This window comes from Phallusia mammillata, chromosome 4 (genome assembly GCF_965637545.1).
Source record: "Phallusia mammillata chromosome 4, kaPhaMamm4.hap1.1, whole genome shotgun sequence".
In the NCBI taxonomy this organism is placed as follows: domain Eukaryota; kingdom Metazoa; phylum Chordata; class Ascidiacea; order Phlebobranchia; family Ascidiidae; genus Phallusia; species Phallusia mammillata.
Window position 1 is genome coordinate 28,551,325 of NC_137255.1, and position 8,518 is coordinate 28,559,842.

An 8,518-nucleotide genomic window follows, 5' to 3' on the forward strand; every position below is an offset into this window, starting at 1 on the left:
AAAGGCCATTTCCGGTGCGAACCAATCATGTGTCGGTGCAATGACTTTTCAATTTCATGGAGCCTTAAGAAACGTTTTTCCGGAGGCTTTCGGTGGTGGGGGCTCTTTAGTTGTGCACAGAGCAGACAACGAACATTTTAATGCACATGGATTATCTCGACAGTGTAAACACAGGATATTCGCTATTGGCAAAGTCACGACGGGGAACAATGAGCAAACCAAGATGTGTAAGAGGTGACAGCAAGTTTTCGAGAAAATTATTTGGCTTTTACTCAAAACAAAAGCTAAAGCTTCCGGAGATAATGCTGTTAATAAAGTAAGAATGACTGCTCTAACAATGTGTTTTGAGACAAGCCGCATATCCCAAAGACAAAACGCTTTACGTTGACTTTACGTTGTTATTTTGGAACAGATGCGTTCTAGGACGGATGTCTTGTTTCTACTATTGTAGTCAGCAACGTGCGACAGCGATACACCGACACTGCTCCCAGCGTATTCCCAACATGTTTCGTCATAAAACCAACTTAAAAAATAACGAGAACAAACCATAATTTTAAACACAAAACGATGAACTCATGCATGATTTCTGCCGATTGTTAATAGACTTTGATCTCATTCGTGCACAAGTTCGCAGCAGCTTGTTTTCGCTGCAAGAATAGTCCAAAGGTCATTGGTACAAGTCACAAGTTGTTGCGAAAATATTTGTTGTGTCATCCAGTGAAGGTGGCTTATCTACCACAGCGTTTGAGTAATAAGAACTATTGCAAACATGGTTCGCTGATAACATTTCTGAACGCAATTACCAAAACTTGCAAGGTCAAATTTCGAACTTCAATGTTTGCGCACGCACTTATTATCCGGATGCCGAGATAACGAGGTAATGCAGCAATCTCGTGGCGATAACAGGACAAACAATTTCGCAACAACTTGTAACTTGCACCAACAACCTTTGGAATAAATTTGCAAAAACGTGTTGCTGCTAATGCAGATGGTAAAAGTCGTTTATTCACTCAACGCTAGAGAATCACGTTTTACTGATTCATCAAAGTATAATGGATGTTTAAGCATTATCACTGATACTTGAAAGTGAGAAAAAGGCTGCTTGCAACAGTCGTAAAACCGTGTTGCTTTGGACGTTGAAACACGTTGGGCGTTAAACCAAAAATATTACAACAGACTTCCACACAACAGTGCGTTATACAAATTCTTGTAAACCAAAGACCATCGGTTATTTGCTTAATTTAAATTCAGCTTAATATAATAGAATGCACATTCTAAGACGTGTGAATGAACATGAGTTAAAAAATAAATTACAAACATGACTATTAAGTTTAAGTCTTGCTTTGATGTGGTGCTGGTACGATTTAGGTCGCTAAAATGATTGGAGGGTAATTTTGCTATTATTGGGCTGCCTAATTCCCATGTGGCATTAGCACTATATGGTAGATGGTACGTCTACCTTACAAGTCCTTAAAATTTGTCACTCACCAAAGAAGCAGCGTTGGTACATCTGTTTCAAAACTAACACAGTCTTTATTTGTTTTGTAAGTTTGAAACATTGACGGTATCGCATGAGTAAAATCGATAAATTTCTTTATGTTTGGAAGTGTAACGTAAAAAATGCAAAAAAACCTGAATACTGATTGTAACATAGTTTTGGTAAAGGTCACTCATTTTTAGTCCCCCAAGCATTACTTAAACTAGTTTATGGGCTTTTATTCTATTGAGAACTCTATTGAAAATCGTCATTGAGTAGGTTTTACAACATCATAAAGGGCAAAGGGGATCTTTTAAAAGCTTGATTAAAACAGTTGCGTAGCACAGGTATGCGGCTCAAACAATATCCGTTTTTGAATTTCTACAAATTTCGAGAAAAAAGGGCGTTGCTCAGCAACCAGTCATAACGAGAGAAACAGAATCGCGGTTCTCAGTTTGTTATAAATTTGGCTTTAAGTGCTTAAAATCCAATGAAAAACCTTGAACTTGGTTGAGAGATGGAACCGCGAAGAAGAAAAGATGCAAAGTAAGTTATGTTGAATTTTCCACTTTCCACAGGGGTATGTGATTCTTTGTTAAATGTGTCCACTTGTCCTAAATATTATTGTTTTCAGCTGTAAACATGTGCATGAATAATAATCAACCAAGTTGGGCTGCCACATGTTGATGCTTGCTCTGAAAAATAAAAACAATTTTATTTTTTACCTTATTGTTTGAAAATTAGAGACAGTAATAGATATTAAATAGGAAGCAAATATTTTTGATTTTACTCTGATTTGGCGGATATTTTTACACCTAAAGTTGGGCTGTTCGACCAGAAGGAAATCAGTGTTTGAAGATGTGTGTGCCGGTCAGATTTATTCACGTCTAAACAATGTTCTGCACCATAACTAAAATAATATTTAGACTTGTTCAAGTTTTATGTATAATGGCAAACTATTTGTGTATTATTTTAGTACGACAGCCCTAATGGTCACATTTCTGCCAAACAAATGTGCGTTTTCGCTGGTTTTCTGTAGCAGAACTAGTCGACGTGAGGTGATTTAATATCAATGACTTAGAAAAAAGACATAATTCGTTGGGAAATATTGCTCGTGAAATGTGTTCTGCGAACAGGCAGAATATAACCTATATATATATATATATATACATCACAAAGTTCACTGACACTAGAATTTGTACAAACTGCTGAATCTGCAATCTGATTTTAGGCATGTATAATCAGCTTGCCTAATAGAACACATTTGGTAGTGAACCAGTCCCCCAAAAACCTATGCTGTCAATGGCAAATAATATGCAGTAAAGAAATTTCTACGAGACTCCTAATTGGTCCAAATCCTAGACCGGATAAGGTCAAAAATTTACCGCTTGGATCAGCAGCGCGCCACTTGAATTACGAAACCATTTGATTTTCTAACCACAAATGTTTGTTGACAGGACATTATACCTTCGCTTACCCAAATACGAAAAAAAATACAGATCGGCCCTTCTGCTCTGCTATGGTCCAGTGTTGGTCAAGAAGAAGGGTGGTAAGCTTGGGTGATAATTAATTTTCTGGCTTAATATCCTACAAGATGATTGCAATGTTAGTCTATTCCGTTTTATTTCTTTACCAAAATAGTCAACACCCGGTTTTATAGTTCCCTGAAATAAACGAGCTGTGTTTGTTTATAGGCAATGCAATTAATTATATTCTGCTGCATATTTTTAGGTGATGCAAATTTAACTGCAATTTGATATTTACGATACAGTTTTGCAGAAAAAAACGTAATTTTGCTGAAGGCAGGTAAGTTTGCTGAGCACAGTGTAGTGATCTCGTGCAATTAATTAAGTATTTTGCTAATTTTAAACTCGTCCAACAACCATTGATGCGACGATAAGTTCTTATCTGCCTTTCACTTGTGCATCTAGTTGAGGTAAAACGGATCGGACAAGAACAAGTGTGGTACGTGTGTTATTTAATTTAGTCAAAAAAATTTTTTAATCTGTTTCGTTGCTTTTATGATGGTAAAAAGGGAACTGATCAAAACAAGTACTTAATTTTTATCTTTTTTAAGGCGTCCTATTTGGCGATCTCTTGAATAGAATTTAAAACAGTTCTTCGCTATGATGAGACACCTAGCGGCAAACAACTTTCAGATGTAATGTAGGTCGGACAAAAAGCCTACACATTGGACTACAGACACACTGGGTTGAATGGAAGTTAACAGACTAAGGTAAGGACAACGTATCTATTGACAGTTAGCTTAAGCAGCGTAACTTTACACATGGTTTTACAGCTGCATGCGTTTGTAGAAAACAAGGTTATGATACAGACAAAATCGAAACACAAACTTTTATTAAACAAATGAAACCACACAACTTAAAAGCAAGCCTTAAAACTTAAGATATTAACCACACAAAAATCTATTGTTTAGAATTGAAAACAATAGGCAAGAAACAACTAGCATCAGAACTCTAAATGTTAACAATAAAATTAAGACAAACCAAAAAAAAAATTACGAACGAAGAAAAGAATTTCAATCTTAAACTTTGCAAAAAAATATAACAAGTAATAACGCACAAAATCGTTTCTTATCTGAAATTGTAGTACATTAAACCTTTAATGAACCATGCATACTGTCGATTATGCTGAAAACAAAGAACAAAAATAAAAATACAAAAATACAAAATAAAAATAAACATTTCTATTTCCGCAACGTACCTCTTTGACGGAGTTGTGTAATCTTAGAACGCTAAAAACGTAAAGTGCGTTACTTTCACCAACAACGATTTGCTAGAAATATTTTTTACGCTTTGAATTCATAGTTTTTGATGGAATATCTTGGTATCCCACCGCGTATTTGCTGCACGCTTGAAACTGATTTTGCAACGATCTCGCCTAGGCAACCGTTTCACTTGTTACACGCATAACCTATCAGCTCATGGTTGTATTTCTGAAATGGATTTAAGCTATCACACGCATTGTTCGACACAAACCTGTTTGCCCCGCGCTGCTTGGATGTGGGAACCAAAGGCTCAGGGGCCATTTTCTAACATTGAAAAACGTGCACTTTCATAGTAACTTTATGTGCATTTTGCTGTGTTTCTGCCTCATGATATTCAGTTAGCTTCTGTAATTGTTCAGCTCAACTAAGAAGCAAGATTTCAAACGCCATGTGATGATACAACACTTTTTTAACCTTTAACCTAGATGCGAAATTAACAACGGTCTCTAGCGAAATTGTTGCCAAGGTCGTTGGTACAAGATGTCACTAAACCAAACATGCGCTTTGTAATCGTGAGAAAGGTAGCGATATTCCTGAGTAATCAAGATAATCTGGGTCGTGAGTGTTTTCGTAAACATTGTCCGCTGATAACAAATACAGTTAGCTAGATAGCTTGATAATTTAACATGCTACACACTGTTACACACTTGACGCGATGTTGAATGTCACCTTGCAACGTCTTTTTAGACAAAAATAATTTCGTGACGATTTGCATTTAACGCATTTATTTTACACTGACTGTTGTTGTTTGAAACTAGAGGTGAGGATCCTATTTGTTCCTACGGATCACATGATGATGGTGTTGCTTGCATCTTTCCTTCTTTATTCCGTTTGTTTTACAATTAGAACATTATTCTGACGTAGAGACTATCAAATTGTAATGACGTAAACAAACACAAAATGTTAAAAACACAAATATGTTTTGTTCTATGATCCCCAAAATGTACGCAAGTGCTTTTAACTTCGAAATCCCTTCATTGATTACTGAACAGATCCTCTTATCTTATGCTGGTTGAGGCAATGTGCCATCTGCACAAAAACACTTTAACCTTTTATCGATCTACAAAACCATCCACCCACCACATTTCTTCAGTCAACTGCTGTGCTTTTTACCTGCAAAGCTCATAATACCCAAATCATTGAAAAAAAGCAGACCAACGTGATTGAAAATTCCCCTTTACATAATCACCACGCTGGCACACATAAATTGGTATTTCAACCATGTTTTATTGGGCACTAGTACTATTAGTAAAGCTAAGCTACGTTAAGTTTATTTTTCTTGCAGACCCCAATGTCGGCACTCACTTGGTGCGTAATATAGTCTTGCTCTGGTCAGAAACCTGGCGGCAAACGACTTCGAAGTGAGACACTGACCCAGTTCGGAGCACTCGATTGCTGAAAACGAGAACAAAGTTTTTAAATAAAAGTAAGCGAACTTATGATTGTTACTTTAATATCTTTGTCTGTTTACACGCAATACACCGCAAATCATTATTTTTTGGATATAGCGTACTGGTTTCCAATACCTGATATAAAACTAAATAAACTTATGTGAAGGAAAATCAGACATACCAATCCTGTTTCGTCCAACATGGGTTGAAACAAGGCAAATCATGGCCGTGAGATTGCATAGTTTAGTCATTGGCGGATTAACTGACAATTTGGTTGCTGAGTTGTTGGTCCCCGATATCATAATGTAACTTGCAAATAGTCGAAAAGTGATTCTTACATGGTATGGCAGGCAATGAGCTACACATTTTAATGTTAATAGACTACCGCTTTTATAACACCGGACATGTCCGCAAACTTTCCTCGGCATTAAAAGTTAAGATCGCTTTGTGCCTCCCCTTGACATTGCTTACTGTTACTTACTGTTGAAGTTCAAAGATACACAGTGTGCAACGCTGTAGAGCGACGTCCTTATGATAATAGACGAACATTATGACCCAAGAACGTTGTTTGAAAACAATTAACAAAGTTAGTTTGCGGGATTCGTTACGTGACACGACATTTGTGACTCGCTGCGCACAGACATTAACATCGCCTACTAGCTTGTTTAGCTGCGTTTTATTAGATTCAGCTTGACCGCGGGATCGCGCCGTTACGCTTACATTTCTGTCATTCGTTTTTCTGCATTTGTGAAATTATTTAGTTCATTTTCTAACATTTTTTATAACGACTAAAACGTTTTTCCGCATGAAGAAGATTAAAATGTAATGTGTCAGTGTCGCGTTTATAATACGGTCTTGCACGCAAATATTAAAAACCTAACCCTTTGAGCTTTTCGACTGATACCCAGAAGCTGTCAGTCAGTTTCAAAGCAAATATTTTCTTTTAATAAAGCGTAGGTCCACACAGTACAGTTTCGAAAAAAGAATGACTGGCTCCGCAAAAACAAGTCAAAAACTGTAAGGCGCAGAACACAACGTGTGCTTCAGGAAAGACGCTGGGAGTCATAGACATGCTGCTATCAGCCACTTGCACTGTAACCCATGCACTATTAGTTTGCACAATGGCACATATACAATGTAAATAAATTTGTGACAATCAGTCTTTTAGTAAATGTAGTTATACTAAGTGTTTTGTACAGACTACAATTTTCTTGTTGGTTGGACGATAACAAGAATTTTACAGCGTTGTTCTGTGACAATCAGCGGCGTACAAATATACAGGCCGAGTGTGCTCGAATGCAGAGAACAGCAACGAAATATTTTGATAAAGGTAAGCGAAGTGATGTAGTCATTGCTTTGATGCAATTGTATGTTTCCTCGAAAGGCAACGACTTAATTGGGCAAACTTGTATTGTACACAAATCTGACAAACCAGTGTACTATTCAACAAAATAGGCGAGTCATTACTCAATGCAATTCTCAATGTATCTGTACATAAAAACCCAATCTGTTGGGTGGCCACTAGTCAACACACATACCAGTGCAAATTCTCGTTGTTGCAACGTACCTATTTGACAAGGTTAAAACCTAATTTCTAAGAGTTTTTTTTGCGCAGCAAGCGCTTAGTTTGTCCGGTTTATAAAGTTTTACAATTGTGCCTGAAGTTAACCAGTGTTCAGTACAAACCTTATGAAACCTTATAATTTTCTGCACAAACTGCCGAATTGTTTGTGTGTTATTATCACTTCTTGCACGCTTGAAACTGTTTAAATACAGAAAACTGTTTAGCTTAACAATTCAAAATTTGAAAGTCACCTTGAAGTGTCGCTGCTTGAAGAGAAAATATTTTACAGCTTTCTCGTGTTTCGTGTCAAGCAAAAATACAATCGAGCAAAAAATCTTTACCTCAAAGTGTTCACTTAAAACGAATTTGTTGATTAGAAAAGGGATAACAAACTATATCTTCTCTTAAACTGCCAACCGCTTTTACCCCAAAGCGCCTAACGTTCTTTCCATAGTGATAAGTTGTTTCAACGATATAACTGTTGGAAATTAGTAGGTAATTTGATAGACTTACCACAATAGTGGCAGTGGTTCCCTACCTTTTTGACCTTGCGGCACTCTATTAAAGACATAAATAGTTTGTGACACCCTGGCAAAACTAAATCAATTTTTTGAGGTTTCTGTATTTCTAATAACTGTATGAAATAAGGAGCCGAGAATAACTGCGAGACGCGAAACTTAATACACACTGAAACTCGGTTAGAAATAAATAACTTCCGCACTTAACGGGTTAAAGTTATATTAAATAATGGGCCGCAGTATTGCAATATTAATATCTCGCGGCACCATTGACCATTTCAATTGGCACCCCGGTTGGGAACCACTGTAGTGTCTCTACTGAGAGTAAAATAGCGGTTGCTAAATTGACATGACCTCATTCCCGCCTGAGTCGTTAGGCACAAACTCGTTTTCCTCTCACTACCATTGAGCGAAACCTCAGTATAACATGAAGCATCCAATATTGTAACACAGGTGTTTCGTGGTAACATTGTGTGTATTTCGTTGTGTTTTTGCCCCATGCTGTTAAATTTGTAGTTGTTAAGATCAACTACAAAGCAACATTGAAACGTCGCGCGATGTTTCAACACGTTTTAACCTTTAACCTGCATAAAAGAGTCAGTTGCGTCATTGCATTGCATTGGAGTTTGCAGCAATATGTTTTTGCAATACGAAGGTAATCAAAAGGTCGCCTGAGAAATTGTTGCAATGGTCGTTGGTATGAGTTGTCGCGAAACTGTTTGGATTGTCATTGTGGAAAGGTAGCAATTTTGCTCATAGTCGACAACGTGTTTTAGCAAA